This window comes from Pogona vitticeps, chromosome 3 (assembly GCF_051106095.1).
Source record: "Pogona vitticeps strain Pit_001003342236 chromosome 3, PviZW2.1, whole genome shotgun sequence".
NCBI lineage: Eukaryota > Metazoa > Chordata > Lepidosauria > Squamata > Agamidae > Pogona > Pogona vitticeps.
The window spans coordinates 122,154,077-122,176,954 of record NC_135785.1 but is presented as its reverse complement, the minus strand read 5'-3'; the positions used below and the strand labels follow the sequence as shown (position 1 = coordinate 122,176,954).

The window sequence follows — 22,878 nt, the reverse complement described above, 5'->3', positions numbered from 1 at the left end:
TGATATAATTGGTAAAGGGCACAATTTAGCTTTAGTTTTGTCATCACCAGTACCCTGCCTCTGACATATGTCACAGCTTTGACAATATGATCTTATTTGCTTCCCCATCCCAGACCAGTAAAAATTTTGTGCTATCCTGTGCTTTGTGCATGTGATCCCCAAATGAGCTGCAAAGGTGTCTGTATATCCTTTTTCTATTATCTTTTCCCTGTATTAAAAAGGGGTGACCAGTTGTCTGTGGATGCTTTCCCCTCCCCTCTTTGGATTTAACAGGACCTCCCTATATAACAGGTCTCTGTCCACAAAGGATCTTTCAAGGTACTTAGGGGTTATTGGTCCTTCTCTGGCCAACTTAAAGCATTGTTGTAAAGTAGAATCCTGTTTTTGTTCTTGTCTAAAACTGTTTTCCTGAGGAGTCCTTATATTTACTACCTCAGCTAGTTCATTTGCTTCATTTTCTCCTATTTCTTCATCAGAGATCTCACACATTTCCTCAGGTGTTTTGTTTCTATCTGGGAGTGAGTAGTTATTAAAACACTTAACATGCTCAGATAGATCCAACCCAATCAAACAAGGGCAAGAATTAGATTTGTGATGGCTACCTTCCACATTCCATTCCACCCTTGATATTTCATGTGTACTTTAGCCATGGGCAGAGTAATTAATTCAGTCCCTTTCCCTTTTATTTGTTCATTTTTCATGATATCTCCCAGAGGGACAATATCAGAATGACACAAAGTTATCTGAGAGAATGAGTCTCTCAAAGCTAGGTACTTAGTATTACTTATATAAATAGTGTCTCCAGAGCAATGAAGCAGCTCCTGGTTGCTCTCAATAAAATAACATTGCACCACATTAGCTAAAGGCGGCTGTTCTTCCTGCCTCTAGCAGTCACTGCACCATTTTCAACTGTTCTCCTGCTGTTGTATACAGTACACTTTCTTGGGCAAAATTCCTCCTCCTTTCTGTAGACTAAAGTCTTTATTCTTTGACGTCTGACATTGAGAAATAAAGCGCCCTTTTTCTCCACACCCATAGTATGTTTTTGGGTCTCTTTGTTCAAAGTAAGGGGGTTTGTCTCCCTTCCCTTCACTGCTTTTATACCTCTGTTAATTTTGCTCTGAGAGTTGGTCCCTAAACTGGCTTCCAGTTGCCTGATTGTTTCTGTGGTAATCCCTGGGCTCTTTCTTTCTGTCCTCCCAGCTTCTACCACTAAATTTTACGTCAAAAAATTTCAGGTTTTTGATTTCTGATATACAGTATAATCGGCCATCTCGCTTGCTGTACTGTTTTAGGCTGTTTATCTCTGACTAAATATCTTAGTTCTCCAGGCAGAACTGAATAGAATTGTTCTAGCCCTATAATATTTTCCATATCCTCTAAAGTTTTAACATTAGCTTGTTCTAACCATTTTTCCAGGTATCTGACTAGATTGGCTCCTAATTGAGATTGATTGATTAATTGTATTTTTATCCCCCCCTTCTAGACTATGTCTACTCAGGGCGGCTCGCAATATTCATAAAACAATTAAAACCATGAATTAAATCAACACTGTTAGTATTGATCAAGATGTAAAATAGAACAAAAGACTAAGTAAAACTAAGAGTCAAGTATTGACAGGAGGGAAGGTCTGCCTAAAGAGCCAAGTCTTTAATTGGCTCTTAAAAACACCCAGCGAGGGTGCCAGGCAGATCTCTGATGGCAAGCTGTTCCAAAGCTGAGGGGCTACTGCCAAGAAGTCCTGGTTTCTTGTTCTTTCTTTCCGGGTCTCTCTCAGCGTTAGGCCCCTCAGCCGTCTTTCCTGGCTATAGCAAGTGACTCAAGTAGATCTAGGTGGGAGAAGGCATTCTGCTAGGTATCGAGGTCCTAAACCATTTACGGCTTTATATGTCATAATTAACACTTTGAAATCAGTGTGGAAACGAATGGGCAGCCAATGCAAGGCAGCCAGAGTGGGACAGATATGTTGGTGTTTTCTTGTTCCACTCAGTAATCTGGCTGCCACATTCTGCACTATTTGAAGCTTCTGCATCAATCTCAAAGGTAGCCCCACATAGAGTGCATTACAGTGGTCTAATCTCAAGATTACAAGCATGTAGAGCAGAGTGGTGAGGGTGCCGCCATCAAGATAGGGACCCAGCTGGGCAATCAGCCACAGATGGTAATAGGCGGAATGGACCACTGACGCCACCTGGGTTTCCATGGTGAGCACCAGATTCAGACGTACTCCCAACCTGTGAACCTCACTCTTTGTGGTGAGAGTCACCCCCTGAAAGAGAGGGAGTTTCCCAAGCCACCTATGGAGGGGCCACCCACCCTCAGGGCCTCCTTCTTGTCTGGGTTCAGCCTCAAACCATTCTCCTGCATCCATTGCAGTACAGCCTCCAGACAATGCTGAGACAGAATGGCATCTACTGAAGTAGCTGAAAAGGAGATGTAGAGCTGTGTGTCATCAGCATACTGATGGCACAAGGCCCACCCACCCCCTGATGACCCCACCCAGGAGCCTCATATAGATATTAAACAGTATTTGGGAGATGATCAAGCCCTACGGAACCCCACAATTGAGACTCCATGGGGCCAAGATACTCTCCCCAAGCTGTACTCTCTGGGGGTGCTCCTCCTAGAAGGATCGGAACCAGGCAAGCACCAGGCCATCAATTCCCAGCTCGGAGAACCTCCTCAGGAGGATACCGTGGTCAACGGTATCGAAGGCGGCTGAGATATCGAGGAAGACCAATGGACATTTTGCCCCTATCAGCCTCCCTCAACAGGTCATCCAACAGTGCGACCAGTGCCATTTCTGTGCCATGGCACGGCCTGAAGCCTCACTGAAACAGATCCACGGCATTGGTTTCATCCAAAAGAGCCTGAAGATGATCAGCCACCACACTCTCCACCACTTTGCTGAAGAAGGAAACATTGGCAACTAGCCTATAATTGCCAGTATCATCCACCACTAAGTTTGGTTTCTTCCTGATGGTCTAATAAGTGTCTTCTTGAGGGCAAGGGGGACCTTGCCTTCCTGGAGAGAATAAGTTTCCTCAGGTTTCTTTGTCAATGCTCTAAATTTCCTTCTGAGGTGCTGAGCATTCATCCCAAATCTTGCTAAAACCAGTTTTCTAGATGCCTCATATTCTCTGGCTTGATCTTGGGGCATTTGAGAATAAATCTCAGCCAGTTCCCCACTTATTTGCATTCTTAAAATAACCATTTTCTCTCCTTCTCTCACAGTATAATCCCAGCATGCTCTCTCAAACATGATTAAGAATGATTCAGGGCAATCACCCTTTCTAAATTGAGGGAGTTTCTTAATGTCCACTCGTGAGATCCCCTCAGCTGAATTATTACTCTTGTTACAGTTTAGAGATGCCAGTTTTTTCATTTCTAATTGGTATTGCATTTCTTTTTCTCTCATTTCCAGTTGTCTCTTTTCTGCTTCAGCTCTTTCTTTTATTTCTAATTCTTTTAATTTAAATTCCTGCTGCAACCTCCACCTTTCAAAGTCTTGGGAGGTCAATCCAGTTTCTCCCCCTGAGGCCTCCTCCTGAGCCTCCTCCTGCTCTCTCATTTCAATAGAGCTCTCCTCTTCCTGAGGTAAACTTTGCCCATCAGATATTTCCATCGCTAACTTTTTCGCTCTCTTAGAAGGCATGTTTCTATGTGTTTCTTTAGACAAGATGGTAGGTTTTTTCAGAGGCGGCCAGGCAAACCTCGGTTTAAAATACTTTTTTCCCCTCTCTCTCTCTCTCTCTCTCTCTCTCTCTGTGTGTGTGTGTGTGTTTGTGTGTGTGTTCTGTTCTGAAACCTTTAATGGCATTTACAAACTACAACAACACAAGCAAAATAGGAGAAGTAAAATTACACAAATTTTACAAATTAGGAGGGAGAAGCAGGGGACAATTTCAGAATTGCAGATAAAAAACCTGCAATGGCAGTGGTCAGGGAATTACATTCATCACTCATGAAAATAGAAAGACCGCCCTCCCTAACTTTTATCAGTATGTGGACTGTCCCACTAGAGGGGAAAATACCTTGGATCAGGTATATTGTAACATCATGCATGGATATAAGACGAAGCCATTGCCTAGCTTGGGACAGCCAGATCATATATCTCTGTTTTTGATTTCATCGTACAGACCCCTTGTTAAAAGAATCAGACCATCAATTAGAGAAATACAAGTGTGGCCAGTGGATGCAACTGAGCAACTTCAAGATTGCTTTAGGAGCACTGATTGGACACTGTTTGAGGAGGACAATGTTGATACTTATGCCTCGACAGTACTGTTTTATATCAAAAGCTGCATTGATGTTATTACTACCACAAGACAAGTACGAGTGTTTTCTAACAACAAGCCTTGGCTAAATAGAGAAGTGCGCCTTTTATTAAAAGCCAGAAATGCTGCTTTTCATTCTGGTGATGAACTACAGTATAGAGAGGCCAGAGCTAAACTGAAAAGGGGCATTAGGGATGCCAAAGCTATGTACAGCCAGAGAACTGAGCAACACCTTGAGAGTTCTGATGCTCGTCAAGTATGGCACGGCCTACGACAAATCACGGGGCAGAGTAACAAAAACAGTCTGTGTAGCAGCAGTGATTTTTTGGCTGAGCAGTTAAATCAATTTTTCAGCTGTTTTGAGGTGGAAACAGGAACAACCATTATTCCAGCACCTACTGTCCATAATACATCACTAGAATCTACCATCGACAGACAACCACTAGTACTGCAGATTTCAGATGTGAGACGTGCTTTCCAGAATATTAATATTCGAAAGGCAGCTGGACCAGATGGAATCATGGGACGAGTTGTTAGGGGCTGTGCTGCAGAATTAGCTGAAGTTTTTACGGATATTTTCAATCTATCCTTGTTGCAGTGTTCTGTCCCCACTTGCCTCAAGACATCTATTATAGTGCCAGTCCCGAAGCAGTCAGCTGTGGTATCTCCCAGTGATTATAGACCAGTAGCTTTAACATCTGTTATTATGAAATGTTTTGAGAGATTGGTGCTGGATTACATTAAGGCTAGTCTTCCACCTTCTTTGGACCCATGGCAATTTGCATACAGGAGAAATAGATCTACTGATGATGCTGTGTCCATCGTACTCCATACTGTATTGAGCCACTTAGAACAACAGGGAACTTATGCGAGGCTGTTGTTTGTGGATTATAGCTCTGCTTTTAACACCATTCTACCAAATAGGTTGTTTTTAAAAATGATCAACCTGGGATTACCTCAGGAGATCTGCATGTGGATAAAAGATTTTCTGACAGATAGGCCACAGTCAGTAAGGATGGGATCCCACCATTCTTCTACCCTGGTACTAAGTACAGGAGCTCGCCAGGGCTGTGTGCTAAGTCCCTTCCTCTATTCCCTGTACACACATGATTGCACCCCACTATATAACATCAATGCAATTATTAAATTCGCGGATGATACAACAGTGGTGGGGCTCATAAATAAGAACAATAAGTCTGCTGATAGAAAGGAAGTACAAACGTTGATACTTTGGTGTAAAGAAAATCATCTCACACTTAACATCAAAAAAACTAAAGAATTCATAATTGATTTTAGGAGGAAGAGAAATGTACATTTACCACTGTACATAAACGGTGAGGAAGTGGAGAGAGTTGGTAGTTTTAAATTTCTGGGTACTTACATCTCAGAGGACCTCTCATGGACTATAAATGCCAACATGCTAATAAAGAAGGCACAGAAGAGGTTGTATTTCCTGAGAATGCTCGGGAAGTTAAATTTATCACAGCATTTACTTCTGTCCTACTATTGTAGCACCATTGAGAGTGTCCTAACCTATGGCATTCTGGCATGGTTTGGGAGTAGCTCTGTAGTGGACAAAAAAGCTCTACAGAGAACCATTAAAATTGCCCAGAATATCATCGGGCTCCAGCTACCAACCCTGGATGACATCTTCACATCCCGCTGTCTGAGGAAGTCACACAGCATCCTGAGAGACTCTTCCCATCCTGCTTATAACTTTTTTGAACTGTTACCGTCTGGCAGAAGATATAGAACAATTAAGACTTGGACCACACGTTTTCTAAATAGTTTTTATCCTAGAGCTATAATTGCAATTAATAATGAGCTTAAAGACCACCAGTAGTGAATAATTAGTTGGACTGTGTTACTTGGCCTGAGGTGTAGATGTTTGTATTTTTAGTGGGGAATTTTTTAGTGGGTGGGGAGTGTTTGGGGAATGTTATGTGTGTGCATGTGTCTGGTCTCTGGGTGTCTGTGAGTTTCGTTGTATGGGTATACTGTGTATATACTTAAAATGACAATAAATTATATTATTATTATTATTATTATTATTATTATTATTATTATTATTATTATTATTATTATTATTATTATTATTATTATTATTATTATTATTATTATTATTAAAGAATTGACTCGGAAGAATTAGAAAAATAAGATCCAAGGTTCAAGAAAAAAATTTCATTGGTGAGAATGAGCAGGGCATTGAAACAGTATATGATCCAGTGTGTCGGGAGTCTCTAAACAAAAAAAACAAAGTCTTTTTTCACGAGGGATACAGTGGGGTCTTGACTTAAGAATGGCTTGAGTTAAGAACATTTTGACTTAAGAACCACTCTCATAGGAAAATATTGACTTGACTTACATACTTAGATTTGAGTTAAGAACTGAAAAAAACCCACGTGGGAGGCAGGGAAAGTGCAAAATATGAACTTTCAGTTAACTGTTGGCCAGTGAAAAGGGTGCCTGTCTGCTTCCTCACTCCTCCCAGCATTTAGAGAGTGGATTGGGAGACAGTCTTCAGACTGCCTGGTACTGTACTGCCTGGACTGTATTTTCCCTGCCTTCCCTGAACCTTTCTTGACCTAAGGAAAAAAAAAACAAAATATCCCCCCTCTAGTGGTCGAAGGCAGAATAGCAGCTTCCCATTAGTTTCTATGGACGGAAAAGAGCAGATACGGATCAAATGGTTTTCAATGCATTCCTATGGGAAATGCAGATTTGACTTGAGAACATTTTGACTTGAGAACCGCCTTCCAATACGGATTAAGTTCTCAAGTCAAGACCCCACTGTATTAAGAAATCGACCAGCAGGGGTGGCCGAAGGAAAAATATTAAAACAGGCTAACATAAAAGCTCTTTTTAGATGTGGGTTTACTAGGGAATGGAAATATTTGTGAGAATGATCCTGAGATGGAAAAACCAACAGAAAGAGGGGAACATACATGATTAAGGTTATTACATAGGTAGCTGAATTTGTCGTGACAGAGCTTGGCCTTGATTATGGAATAAGCCCTAGTGAGATTCATATCTACCAAACTTTCCAGGGATATGTGAAGAGAAAAGAGTTTCTTTTCAATAAGCTGGAACCAAGAAAAGGAGTAAGAATTGCATAATAAATCATATATCAGGGATCCAGAATGCAAATTTAAAAAAAGACAGAGCCAAAATTTAAATGTGAGTAACCAGGCAGTTGGGGAAGGTAGGTGAATGCCCAATTCTAAAGAAATAGTAGAAAGCCAAATTAAGTTGGGAACTCCTAATATTCTGTGAAAAAACATTGCTGTGACTTGATCAATATCCAAATTAACTGAGTGTATTCATATAGGCACACCGTACAGCAAGTGAGAAAGAATCTTAGACTGAAAAATCTGAATAGCTGCTGGAATATATTGGTTTTCGGAAGAATAATGAAACTTAGAAATAGCTTTTAATTGGGGAGAAATTGAAGAGATGGCAGCTTTTTAATGAAATGTCCAGCTGAGTTTGTGATGAATAAGAAGACCCAAATTCTTATAAGAGTGTACTTGACGGTAGGAAGAAGATCCTATTGTCCAAGGGGTAGGGGACCAAGAGCGGGGGAAAAACAAAATTTGGATTGTATTAGGGTTAATGGATAGATCATTAAGATCATAGAAATCCTGAAATTTAAGTAAAGTGCGACGTAGACCTGATCTAGTACGAGACATCAGCACTGTATCTTCGGTGTACAGGAGTATAGATAAGGGAACACTGTTAAGGACTGGAGCTGACTGACTGCAAGGGGAAAGAAGAGCAGGAAGATTGGCTAAAAATAAGTTAAATAATAGAGGGACCAAAATGCAACCTTGGCGGACACCTTTGAAAATCGGAATTTTTTCGGTAAGAGTGTTGGAATCAGGTAAATGAACCTGGCAGGAATTATGGGAATGCAATTGGCGGAGCAAGAATAGCAGGCGTGGATCAATATTCCAATTGGAAAGTTTTTTCCATAGCCGATCTCTATTTACAGAATCAAATGCCCCTCGGAGGTCCACAAAGGCAACAAAAAGTGTGGTTTTGTTGTGGATTGCATATTTTTCAGCAAAAAAGTCAGCAAAAGGATACGATCCAGAGTGGATGCTCTGGCGCGAAAGCCTATCTGTTCCTTTCCAGGAAGATCCTCATCAGCGGCCCATGTGGAGAGTTTTTTCAAGAGATATTTAGAATATAATTTTCCAATATTGGATAATAAACTTATTGGGCGATAATTTGAGGGTTAAGAGAGATCGTCTTTTTTATGAATAGGTATAAGTATGGATGATAACGAGGAGTTTGGAAAACAGCCAGAGTTATTTATCAAGGTAAAAAGAGTAGCTAAGGGCTCTGCCCACCAGTGAGGGTTTATGGTCAAAATCTCATTAAAAATGAGATCGGGTCCAGGAGCTTTACCTGGCTTAAGTGACATAATTAGTTGGAGGATCTCTTCGGGGGTGACTGGGGACCACTCAGGAATGTCTTGTGATATGTTTACTGAAGAAGAACATGAGGTTGGGATGGAGAAATTTTTAGTAAAATAATCAGCCCACGTAACAGAGGAAATAGAATTGGATGGTTTAAAAGATGGAGAATTAGCCCGAGACACCAAAGACCAAAACGACTTTTGGTCGTGTGATAAGATTGCTTGATGAAATTGGGACCATTTTTGCTGGGCAAAGCAAAGCAAAAGCGTGCTGCTTATATACCGCCCCATAGTGCTTCAAGCACTCTCTGGGCGGTTTACAAATTAATTATGCAGGCTACACATTGCCCCCCCAGCAATGTCTTTTCTCATCTAACAAGGCACAACCTACCCTACACGAATGAAAATACGATTTTAAAAGTGATGGCGTGGGTTGTTGATGAATTAGTTGGAATAGTGTCCTGATTTGTTTTTTTTTAGGCACCAACAATCTGAATCAAACCAAGAGTCACATGAACTGCAGAAAAATTGAACTAATGAGTCAATTATAGAATTATACGCAGAAATAGCTAGAAGGGGAGAAGAAGCTGAATTTAAATTATCAGTAAAAGACTTGGTTTCTGGTTGGTGAGCATTTGAAAGGGTAGAGAGATCTATGAGGGGAAGGTAAGAGATGAGCCTGTGAGAAGGGGAGGGAAAGAGATAGGAAAATAGGAAGGTGATCGCTCTCAGTGCGGGTATCTACGAAAAATTTAGTTATCTGGGGTAATAGGTCTGGAGAGGCAAGAACATAATCAATGACACTCGAACCTCTCACTGAAAAATAAGTAAATTCACCGGGGATCTCATTGCCCAAAGAACCATTGAGGATAAATACATTCAAAGTGGTACACAGATCAACATGAAATGGAGTACAGTATAGCTATTAAAGGAATGGTCCTTGGAAATCCTTGAAGTAAGAAAACAAGGAAGAGTCAGATCTTCTAAGTTCCAATTCATATGCAAGGCTAAGGCAGAATTGGATGGGCCTATTCTAGAATTTAAATCTCCTAAGATCAGTAAGGAAGACGGGGGTATAGTATTGGAATATTTCAACACCAAATCCTCAAGGTCTTCCCACAGAGCCTGGGGCGAAGGAGCTACGGGTGGAATATAAACATTGAACAGCAAAATATTGAGGTCATTAGCTTGAAGCAAAAAAGCTTGGGTATAAGGGGAATGAGAAGAAAAGAAGAAACAGAAGGGAACAGAAGCTTTAGCAAAACAGCAGTGTGTGTGTGTGTGTGTGTGTGTGTGTGTGTGTGTGTGTGTGTGTGTGTGTGTGTGTGTGTGTGTGTGTGTGTGTGTGTTTGTTTTAGAGAGATTGAGACCCTGTAGCTCTCCACTGGCAGCTCCAGAGGACTCCTTTATTTCTTTGGGCACCTAGCCTCGCTGTTCCTGTGTCCTGATACCCTGTTTCTTTTTGCCTCCAGACACTCAGCTGTTTTAGAAATATTTCTCTTCTTTAAGCCTCAGTTATTTTCAGTCACCTCAGCTATTTCTGTTGACCCTGGCTTCCACTTAGATCCCCTCAGTGGTCCCTTTTCTCAGAGCTTTGGGATCTAAAGCTAGCCCCTAGGTCCTTCCTTTCTAAGTGTGAGCTAAACTTTTAAACCCAGACTTCTCTTCAGAGTCTTTTCCCTGCCTTAGCCTTTCCTAAAGGTCTGTGAGGTGGAGTTCCTTTCCAAGCTGTTCACTAAGAGCTCTAGAGTTCCCTATACCTTCTTCCAAAGCCTTTGGCTACCATGGCCCTCAGACTCAGAAGATTTTTCTTCACTTTGGCTCACAGGAATTCATTCATTTTGAATCCCACACCGCTGCCACCACTTTTGTCGTGCAGCCCCAGTGTCCCCTGTTTGTTTTTCCTCTCACAGGTTCACCTTTGGACATAACTTGTTCTTTTCTCCCATTTTCGCTGCCACCAGAGAATATTACCCTCACTGTCCCAATTATGAATCTCACACTCTTGCTGACAAATATAACAAGGTTTATTTATGGTTTGGTTGGTTAATCACAGAAGAAAAATCATGGATGTTCTTTTATTATTAATTCAATAAACGTGGATATAATTACATGTATACTTGTTTGAATTCATTCTCTTTAATCAAGGTCTCAGTATATTCTGACTGTCTATGTATTTCTAATTCCTTTTAACTCTTTAATATTCTCTAACACACCAACTTTCTCTGTCTCTCTGTCATGTTCCCGGGGGTTTCAAGAGCAAAGTCCAATAAGCCAGTCCAATATCAGAAGTTCAGAGGATGTAGAGCCTATATCAAAATGCCAAAGCCAAATCACAAACCATAATCCAAGGTCAGGGTCCAAAGCCAAATCACGCAACGTAGTCCGGGGTCAGTCCAAAGCCAAGGGTCCAGAGAACAAGGTTCAAGGTAGTCAGGAGCATGGATGCAAGCCAGAGATTTGACTTGTTGCTTCCACAAACTTACAAGCCTCTGGGTGCAGATTTTATAGCAACAGCAGTCATCTAAACACCTCATCCTGCTAAAACTCAGGGCAGGTCGACCAGATGTTTCTATGGAAAGCATTCATGCGGGCTTTGGATCTTCGTGTCATGAGTCCTTGCCGAAGTTTCTCCCTCACTCTGGCTACTGGGGAGGAGAATGTGGTGGTGATTCAGCTGCCTGCGATTCTGATTGCCCCGCATTCTCCTCACCTGTAATTAACCCCTCAGATTCCAGATCTTCTTTGGCAGAACTCATGACACTGTTCCAGTTCTGTTGACTCTGCCCCTCCTGTCCTGTCATAGGCTCCTGCATTAGAGCTCTACAATGACTGATAGGAGTTACGTATGGGCTGTCCCCCACAGTGACATTTTCCTATCCTTGCATTATGTAAATGGACTTGCATGCTGCCCACCTATCTCCACTGTTATGATTGCAAGGATGACATAGGAAACAGCTTAGATCCTCCAGATGTTTTTGTTTTGCAACTCCAATTGAAGCCCATCTTCTCACTGTTGGTAGCATTTCAATATAGTTGTTTCAGACTTCTTTCCCACTGTCACACTCAGTCTCCCAATTTGACTACTGCCAACTGCCTTGGAACTGTTGTAGGCAGCAAACCTACACACCAGGACTGGGCAATTTGGGGCCTACAGACAATGTCAGACTGCAACTCCCATTGTCACTCATTTAGGATTACTGGGATTGTTGGGCTGGAATTTGAGAGATCCCAGATCTAGTTGCCATTGAGCCATGAAACATACAGTGTGATCTGCTCCCACCTCAGCCTTACCTCCCCTGACAGTTGTAAGGGCCGAGTGTGGAGGAAGAGAACCATCCATATGATCTTGAATTCACTGGTAGGAAACTGCAGATATTAATTCAAGTTACTTACTGGTCATACATAATCTCAGATAATCCCAACTTTCTATTCATATGAGTCAAGGTGGGATATGGGGCTATCTGTCCTAGAAGAAGGACCTTCTTTCCCACTGTTACATGGCCATGTCACTACTTGTTCAAACTTCAAACCATTTTTCCAGTGCATGTGTGGTACATAACCCACAAAGACAGTTTATGCTATTTTTCTTCCTGTGCAGTTGTTCTCATGGACATTTGGTGAGAAAATAGACAGCTGTGAAGATAGGCAAACCCCCTGATCTCCAGTTGGCTGTCCAAAGTCTTCAGTTTCTGGCTTGGGACCTTTTGCCTACTGTTGTTGCTAGGATCCTGTTCATTTTTTGCACAGTAGTGAACAATGAGGCACGGGGGACACTGATAATGTTCTAGGCATCTGTTCCAGCAAGGCTTGGATGAATAGCTGGTAACTTTTGTTTTATGTCTGAGGTTAGAGAAGTAGGATAAATTTTGAGTGACACTGAGAAAGTAGCAGCTGTCCTTAGACTACTTCTAAAATTCCGAGAAATATATTATTATTATTATTATTATTATTATTATTATTATTATTATTATTATTATTATTATTATTATTATTATTATTATTATTATTATTATTATTAATTGTATTTATACCTCACCTATCTAGTCATTTTGACCACTCTAGGCAGCTTACAACATAAAACATAACAAGTTCAAGAAAAATTTATAACAATTAATTAATTAAATGATTTTGCAATGGGAAAAATACAAAATAAATCAAATAAAGAGAAAGAAAAAAGGAAAGAGGACAGGAATTAACTGGAAGGGAAGGCTTGCCTATACATCCACGTTTTTAGTTGGTTCTTAAAAGTACCCAGCGAGGGTGCAGCGCAAATCTCCGAAGGTAGGTTATTCCAGAGGCGAGGAGCCACTGCCGAGAAGGCCCGGTTTATAAAAGAGATAGAGAAGTTGCAGGTGTTTCCATGGGGAGGGGAGGGGGGCTGTCTACAGGTTTCTGTCTTCTTGCACCTACTTTGACCTATGCTGGCCTCGCTTTACTTAGACAGTCGTAGGGTGGCTGATATGTGTCTTTTCTTCCCACATTTCCTATCTGATCCTCTCTAGGTCTCTTTGTTCTTGAGAGGTAGGGGACAGACATGGCTCCTTGCATTTCCACCTTAGCTAGAATGAGGATTCTTACTATCTTCCCTATCCCAGTGTATTTCTCTAATAAACACTGCCTTTCTTTGAATAAGAAATGTGGGTGTGACTTCCTTCCAAAGGGTTATGTGTGTCCTGTTAACCATTATGATATTCAGGGACAGGATCCACAAGTTAGCTTAGCTGCTGCTTCCTGCTGTTTCCTCTGCTAACATAGCAAATGAGCTGGTGTGGTGCAGAGAAAAAGAATCGCTGTGTGCTCAGCCATGCCAGTCTCTGAGTTAATAGGCTTTTCAACGCACAATTGCTGAGTGCAATCACTGATCCTGCCAGTTCTTCCTGCACCTCTGATGGCCTATCAGCTGGCAATGGTTTTATGCCAGGCTGCTATTAGGGTGGTCTCTTGGTCATGTTATGCTTGCTAAGCTCTTGGGTTCATGATCACTTCAAAACATATCAGGAGTAATTCTCATCAAAGCAGTCCCCATGAAAACAAAAATATGAACTGCAGCCACCCGATCTTTGATTTTTATCATGCTTGAGCTTCATAAAGCGAAGTGGTTTTAAACTATGAATAATTTTATTAGCTATGACAGGATCAGTTGTGAGACACTAGTGTTCCTATAGGAAGCTGAAGCCTGTCAGCTGGTTTAAAGGAGCGTTTTACTGTCTACTAAGCAGAACTTCCCAATTTTCGAGGGTAAAATAAGTGACCAGGTGGTTAGCTGAGAGAGAATGGCAACAGATTACATTGTTCTGTGTTGTCATTGTAAAAGTGTATCATGAGTTGGATTATCAGGCTCACATTTTTTAAAAGCTGTGATTGATTTCTCATTTTATGATGTCATCATGGTACTAAGATCCAGTGTCTGGGGACACTCTGAAATTCTCAAACACTTTGGGTTATTTTTTGTTTTAGGCAGGGTTGGCTTGCAGCGAGAAGGAATAGCCTGCTTGTGTGTATTTTCCCTGAACACCCAGGAGTAAAGGACTCAGAGGGAGGCATTTCCCAACCTTTAGTGCACTGAACTCCTGGACATGACCCATCCAAGCAGAAAAGGTGGTGCGACTGAGTAGTGAGAGGAACCGCTCTGTGTAACTCATGGATAAATAAACCCACACAGAGGCTATCCTCTAGACCAGTGGTTCTTAACCTGGGCGATAATGCCCCCCAGGGGGCGATTTCATTTTTCAGGGGGGCGGTAGAACGAAAAGGGGCGGTGAGGGGGCGCTGGAGCAGAAAGGGGGCGGTAGGGGGGCGCTGGAGCAAGGCAAACCTGTGAAGATGGCTGCAGCCTTTTTACAATGTGCATGAATATATATTTTCCTCCAATCTTAATTTAGTTTCAGAGTTTTCGTCTTGAAATTTTTAGTTCCTGCATTGCGGTTTGTTTTTATGCCCTTTTTATATTTCTTTTTGCGTCTTAAAATTCGCTTGCAACTAAATCATTAAATGTTACATTTTGGGGGCATTTCATTTTCTTGGAATTGAATTTTGTTTTCAGGGGTCATTGGATTTAAGTGTCATAAATAAATAAATAAATAAATAAATAAATAAATAAATAAATAAATAAATAAATATCATCACCGTGGGGAGGGGGGCGATGATAACTTCCTTAATGGCTCAAGGGGGCGTTTCTTTCAAAAAGGTTAAGAACCACTGCTCTAGACCAGGGGTCTCCAAACTTTTCACTGTGAGGGCCACATCATATATTTTCCACATTTTTTAGGGCCAAAGGAATGTGCACGCGCCCACCTGCCTGCCCACCTGTGCATCCTCCTGTGTGCAGGCACACACTCCCGCTCGCCTGCCTGCCAGGCCAGATGGAAAAGGCAAGGCAGGCTGGATGTGGCCAGCGGACCATAGTTTGGAGACCCCTGCTCTAGATCAGTGGTTCTTAACCTGGGCAATAGGTTTCATTTTTCAGGGGGCCGATGGAATGAAAAGGGGAAACGCCGGGGCGAAGGAACAGAAGGGGGCGATAGGGGGCGATGGAGCTGCCGCTCTTCAATTGTCATTGAGTAAGTTATCATTGCCCCCCTCCCCATACCCCAGAGCAGCTGGTGCTGGCAGCGGATGTGGTGCCACCGGCGCCAGTGCCAGTGAGGAAGTTATCATCGTCCCCTTCCTGCCACGCTGCCGCAGGGAGGGGGGCAATGATAATTTCCTTAGTGGCTCAAGGAGGCATTTCTTTCAAAAACTGTTCTAGATCACCTTAACTGCTGCTATTGGTGTTTTCAACATTCAGGCTGCCCTTTGCTATGTAAAGTTTGGCATCCTTTTTCCTGCTGGCAATATGGGCATGGTATTATGTAGCAATATTGAGCCATTTCCTGGCTTTTTGAATCGTGAGTACAGAAGCACATTGTTCCAAATTAATAAACCAGAGGTTTTATTAAATATTGTTATAAACACTAGAATGTATGTTTTAGTCATAACAATAAAATGTATTCCCAAGAATAGTATTTTGACATTTCATTTATATAATATTGCTTTTTTACAGTTACTATAATAGCAATTATGGAATTGTTAGTGTTTTAGTGTGCACTTAATCTCTATAATACAGTGGTGCCTTGACCTACGAACTTAATTGGTTCTGTAACTTTGGTCGTAACTTGAAATGGTCATAAGTCAAAGCACCATTTCCCATTGAAATGCATTAAAATGCAATTAATCCGTTCCAGCTGAAGAAAAAAATCACCCCCAAAAAATGACTGCAAGACCCATTGGAAATGTGATTAATCCATTCTGGCTGAAGGGGGGGAAGAAAAGCCAGGAAAGCATGCAGGATCCATCAGAAATGCAAAAAAAGCAAAGCAAAAAGCAAGTGAAGCTTGCAAGACTCATCGGAAATGCAAAAAAAGCAAAGCAGAAAGCAAGTGAAGCATGCAAGACCCATAGGAAAGCAAAAAGGAAGCAGACCCCCCCAAACCCATTGGAAATGGGGGGGGACCCAAAAAGCAAACAAATCCCCCAAGACCCATCAGAAATGTGGGAAAAATCCAAAAAGCAAGGAAACCCCACCAAGACCCATCAGAAATGGGGAAAAATATCAACAAACAAACAAACCCCTCAAGACCCATCACAACACAGAAAGACAACCCCCCCAGCCCAAAACCACACTGCAAAACCCACTCAGAACAGTTTTTAAAAAGCAGAAAGCAGCACCTTACCTTACCAGGCAGTCCGAAGCCTCCTCCGATCACACTCACTCTAACCATTGAGGCGAAAGAGCTACAAAGAAGCAGCCTCTTCACCTACCAACAGTTAGCAATTTGAGTTTCCCGCCTTTTTTCCTGTCTTTTTCTGTTTGTAACTCGAAGCTCCGGCCACAAGTCGAAGTAAAATTTTGCATCCGGAACTGGTCGTAACTCGAAATGGTTGTAAGTCGGGAGGTTTGTAAGTCGAGGCACCACTGTACTACTAATTTTTTTTTAACCATGAATGAAAAATGTAACAACAACATTCAAGGAGATTTACGTTTCTCAGAAAAGTTGTATTTTTATTTCTATAACAATGGGGCCTGCATTTTTTTGTAACATTACTGATGGAACATAAGCTACCAGGGGCTGAGAATCAATTCCCTTAAGATAAAGTTCCTGTTTATTATGCCAGCCGTTTATAAAAGGAAGATTACTGTTCATTATCCCAGGCAGTCAGCCGTTCTTTCCCTTCAGAATACTGCACTTTATTTATTTAAGCTCTTCAAGGACAGTTTACAAAAGGTAGCTATTACATAGAAAAAACATAAATAAATTGTTGGAGGAATTCGGAATTCGGTGATGTCCTTTTGGGTACTGCCAGGAATGTGCCTCCTTAGAGTTGTCATTCCACTAGGGGAAGGTGCCACGACCATGATTTTAGTTCCCCTCATCCACCATCCTTTATTCGCTAGGGTGGGGGAGACCTAAAAGAAGCGTGAGTGGCCCCCTCTTTGTTTCACCAAACACAGAGCTCACACAAGTATCCTAACACATCCTTTATCTCGCTGCCACCAGTTAATCTCTTTACCAACTATGTTTCATATGAAAGACTGAGGTCCATTCAGTACTTAACTTTGAAATAAAAACAGGTTTATTGGTTACAAGTTGTTTTAGGAATAGTTCTTAAGCGCATTCTTAAATTTATGAACGCAAAGCTTCAGTATTTTCCTTTAACCTCTTCTGTCTTAACTAATACCGATAACGCTCTGACTCTTCATTCCTTAAATTCTTTCTCTGCCTCAGTCCCAAACTATCTTCCTTTCTCTTCAAACCTTTCTCTCTGTCAGCTCTCCAAACTCCATCTCCATCTCCCTATCTAAACTCCTCCTCCTGAGTCTCTTATACCTCGTGACTCCGCCCCTCCAGCACTCCCATTGGTCTATGCAAATAGCATATGAATATTCATTACCTAGGTGAACGCCACTAGGGGACGGTGCCATGACCATGACTCTAGTTCCCCTCTTCCACCATCCTTTATTTGCTGGGTTGGGTGGGACCTAAAATAAGCTTGAGTGGGCAACCATGGCCAAGTTTCTAACCCTAGATTTCCAATTCCTCCCTTATTTGGGATTAAATACACTTTAGCTGTGTACTTTAAACCTTGCACACCAGCCTTACCAGGTAGGACACTCAAATAACAAAAATAGCAAACATAGCCCTCGTGGCCAAGGCACTTTCTTTAGGCATTCACACCCTAATTAACTAATGATTTTACTACTTAATTACCACACTATTCTAAGTAACCATTGCTAAGTCTCCTAATCAATCAAGGAAGGCTCTAAACCTGTCACCTCCTCCTCCAACTTACACACATACCTAACCCCCTTTCTATAACTTAAATCAAAGTTTCTGCTTTGTGATAGTATCCAATCAGCATGTAGCCCTTTGTTCACAAGTTCACGCCCTTCTTGTAACTTTCCACCATCTGGTCTCCTTTTCCCAGGCTGGCAGGCAATTAGAATGGAATTCAGTGTTTATCAGTCTTGAGAGACAGCCTTGAATCTTCTCCTCTGAAGAACACAAGAGCTGGCTCCCAGGCCAAGAATGAAACATCTGTGGAACTCTGAAAAACAAGTACTACAAAACCCACATCCTTCAGGTATAAAGAAGAACATGGAGAGATCTGCCCATTCTTTGGAAAAGGAAAAATGATCAGTTGGGATACTTGTTGGTAAAGGTCACTCACAAAAAATGTTTGCCTACCATATATGCTGAGATTATTTCCTTTTATATAGTGTGGAGCTACCTCTGCACACATCTCTCTCTGGAGAGCAGAAAATGGAGGAGGGAGGAAAGGGAGCTAACAAAGGGAGCAACAAGAAGGAAAGGGTAGTGTCAAGGATTCCAAAGTCTTGCTGTAGCAACATTTTGTTCAATTTTTCATTTCTGGTTGCAGTCTATATCGGCCTCTCTTTACTGTGCTTATTATGTCTGATTGCTTCTGGTTGATGAAACCAGGTATCTGTTCTGTGTATAGCTCCTCTGCAATATCTCCATGTAAGAATGCAGTTTTTTACATCTAGGAGCTTATTTTGTTTATCTGTCTTGGGGCAGCTACAGTCAGGAGCATTATGGTGCTGTGCTTAACTTCAGGAATGAAGTTTCATTTAAGTCTTCTGTATACTTCTGTAGTAACTGTTTGGACAATAGTTTCATCTTGTAGCATTCACTTCCCCTTCTGAGTCATAAGGAAACCCACTTTTACCTGATGTCTCTGTTACCTTCTGGAAGCTTGATCAGGGTCCATGGTTCATTCTTATGAAGGGCTTCTATCTTTTTCCCTCTTCATCCGGTAAGTTAAGTAGCTGGCCTATGTTCAGCCTTTTCCCAGGTTGCTGGCTCTGTAAGTGACTTCAAGTCTGCAAGGTAGTAGAGCCATGGAGCTGGTATACCTTTGTTGGGTCATGATGAGTGTCTGAGGGGTGGCTTGGCCTGAGAACATGGTGCAGCATCAATGCCTCTTCCAGTCCAACAACCTTCCAACATCTTCATTGCTGTCCCTTTCTTTTGCTATACTGCACCGTCCCTCTACGTATGTAATATTCTTCTTGCTCTTTGTCGGAGTCAGGGTGTGAAGGCCTTGGCACTGCTATGTCTAGGAGGGAATCAATGTACAGTAGTATGTTTTCTACGTGGAAGTATCCAACATAGCTCCTGTTTTGTCCACTTTGCTTTGTTAATCAGAGTAGTCCAGATGTCTCATATTGACTTCATATTTTCTGTAGTTCTTTATTTTATATCCCTCTTTCAGAACATAGCCAATCAAAATACAGAGCCTGTTCTGTTACAGAAGCCAATTTATCCCGTCCCTGTTTTCTTAGGTAGGCATAGACAGTGCTTCCGAAGGAATGAATATTTCAGGTGAATCAGAATTGGGGGGTAGGGGATTCTTTTAGTAGAGTCCAATAGAGAGACTTTACAACTCAATGATTTTGGCTTCCTGAAAGACAGGGTTTTGAAAATATGAGGCTTCCTCTCTTGGGTTACCCCCATTTGACTCATGTATATGTAGCCTTTCCCCTTCTTCTTTTGCCTCATTGCCATGGCCATTCTGCCAGCCCCAGTCTTATCCCCCCTGTCGTTGCTGTTGTGGCAGACCCAATATTCCCCCCCCCCATTTTTTTTACTGTGCTGCCACTGACTGCTGTTCTTCCATCCCTTTCTCCCCTCCCTGCCATTGCTCTGCTGCTGCCTCCATTCTCTGAGCCCAGATGATATACAGTAATTTTGATACTTGTACCAGGTTTCTGGTTCAATAGTTCAAAGATAATATTTGGGTCACAATGTCTCAAACATCTGTGCCTATTTTCCTCTTTCTTTTTAGTGTACTGCATTTGCTTGGTGAATTGAAAGACTCGGCTTATAAATACCATTACCTTCATTGGCCAGGATATTGATTGTCTTTGCTTATCATTCACTTTCCATTCTGAAAGTTTATTGTAAAAGATTTATTGTGTGAAGTTAACAACTTATATTGCAGTTCCAATCTTGTAGACAAAGAACATCATTTACTGTGGTAATACAAATTTCATAGGGCAGTGCTGCTTCCAGTTCCTTGTATATCCATGGAAGAACCATTAGTTATATGGATTTTTCCATCATCATTTCTGGCCATATAATAATAAAGTGTCCTGAATTATAACAGAACTGTATGCAACTCTCTAGATTGAGTAATGTCACTGGTGCACCAGTAATATCAACAATCCAGTAATATAACTTCTTATAATTGCTAGCCATGCAAACAATATGGTATGGAGTCTTCATGCTTTCTAGTACTTAAATACTGCCTGTGTTCTCTAGATTCAAAATGTTTACCTCTATTACTGGTGAAGCAGCCTCTGGGGAGTGACACACTTTGGTTAGCTGTTTCTTCCCACCACACCTGTAGCAGCATGATAGGCTTTGGGGGACGGTGTTCCTTTTGTATTCCCTTCCATTCATTAAGTCACTTGAGCCACAGGAATCTGGAGCTTTCATAGGGATACGCCTTTGTTCAACGCATTCTCCCATAAGGGCACAATGCATTGCTGAAATTTGTCCCTTCTTCCTTCTCCAAGATAGAAGGGAAAGTACCAAACCTCCTCTCCTAGGGTTTCCATAAGGAATCCCAGTTTTTTGCTGATCATTAACGTCAGGCCCAGTCAGCTTCAAATGATCAAAGCAGTCACATGTGTCTCACAGTCCTTCTTGAATCAAGCTTTACAGCTTCCCATATCCAGACTGTCTTCTGATTTTAAACTGATAAATCTTTTGCATCTGGCAATCTTTAAAATAAGCCGATTGGACTCATCAGTTGGACTCCTGAATATTACTGCCCTAGCTAGACAATCACCCTGTTTCAATTGTTTTATTTCTCTTTTTCCTTTTGGCTCTGGCTATAAAATGTGCCCCCGAGGCTTCCAAAATAACTCTCAAGCTATATTTGTTCTGGGATAAATTAACTGTATTTAACCTTAGAAGCTTTCTAGAAAGGCCTCTAGTCTGATTCGAAGACATTTTTGTTTTCTGTGTGGTTACCAATTTGGGGGGGGGGGGGAGAAAGGGAGAAAAATGGAAAAAATGCAGACTGATAGAGAAGAAAATTTGGCTGGTGGCTTTTTGTCTCCTCTCTGGCTCTAATCTGGGAGAAAAATAAGTTTGACTAAACCCATAATCCACTGGAGGAATTTGGAATTTGGTTATTCACCTCTTGGCAGAGGGCAAACCATTATGAGATTTGCACAGTCTCCCTTGGGGGAAAAATCATGGTTCTTGGTTGAAAAAAAAACCCTCACTTTTACTTACAATACATGCTTTTGCTTTTTCCCTTTATAGGGGGAAAACATGTCTATCTTCTTGGAGCTGAAAATGGAGGAAAAAGGAAAGGCAGCTAACAAAAGGAAAGAAGCCATAATCTCAAGGCCTCTGAGGGCTCTGGGAATACTCTCTATATCTAAGTTAATAGCAGGTGCAGGGCATGCCCCCCCCACTGACATCTACTGTTAAAAGAGAAGCAGGCAAAGTTGTAATTTTCCTAGCATAAACAACATGTTAGAAAGAGAGGAAAAGGAAAATATATTCAAAGCCCGGGAGATTTTCAAAAAACCCCCCACATATTTGTCAGATGCAGCTAAACAGATAACAATCTGAGAGGTCTCCAGCTCTACAAACGGACAAAATCACTGAGAAGGCTTTTCCTCTGCTGGGTGCCGCCTTACAGCAGATGCCGGAGCGTCGACAATTTTGGCTGCAGTCCAGTCAGCACTCTACCATGACTTTTAAATATCCTCCCTAAACCATTTAGAACCAAACTAGATATAACAGGGACAGCTCTGTTTATTAATGGTTCTGCTCCATATATGCATACAGATCCAGAATGAGACCTAGCTTTGGAAGAAGATTTCAGAGCATTGAACTGCTAGGTAGTGAAGAAGGAAGGCTCAGCTTCTGTCTACCACTTGCACTGTTGTTGTGTTTTAAATAAATTATCCGTTCTTGCTTTATGCACAGAGTGGCTTTATGCCTTTGCCTCTGTCTTATTCAGTTGGGTCTTAAGATTTTGCTGGCTTGTGGTGCAATGATCTATTTGGCAGATTTCACTGGGCTATCATCACCTTAGTCCATATTGACTGTGATTGATGGAAACTGGATTGCAAAACTATCTGGAAGACGCCGAGAGTAGGCTCATGCTGCTCCCCTAGTGGTTACTTGTCTCTAGGAAAAGCTCAGGGGAAACAATTTTAGTGTAAACAAAATCCTGCATAAGATACAGCCAATGAACCAGGCAGGGTGGGGTGTTGAAAGAAGAATTCTGGCCGAAAACTGTCTTTGTCCTACCTGCTCACATATTTGCTAAGTTAAGGTGTGTTCTGATTTTAATTGTTCTCTCATGTTCCGGGTTCAGCCAATGGCATCGGCAGGAAAAAAAGATCTTGGGCAGAAGAGCAAAGAAATATATCTGTCCAAGATCTTATAAACTATACGACAGCCAGAATTTCATAGAATTTTCAAATTCTGCCTTTGCTTGCAACAGTATTTGTAATAAGCTGCTGGTGTCCAGTACAACAAATGGCTATCACCATTATGCTCAAGCAATGTCTGGTAACAGCATGCTGAATGAGGTGGATCTTGGATTGATGTCATAACAACCATTTTATCTGTTTAATGTTACTAAGAA

At 41.6% G+C, this 22,878-nt stretch overlaps 1 long non-coding RNA gene across 1 annotated transcript; it reads left to right on the top strand.

Annotated features, from left to right (window-relative positions):
• The first annotated feature begins 16,677 nt into the window (after positions 1–16,677).
• LOC140705477 (uncharacterized) lies at positions 16,678–22,204 on the top strand. Its single transcript, XR_012084861.2, has 2 exons — positions 16,678–18,321; positions 21,537–22,204. It is a non-coding gene; the product is annotated as an uncharacterized LOC140705477 (long non-coding RNA).
• The last annotated feature ends 674 nt before the right edge of the window (positions 22,205–22,878 follow it).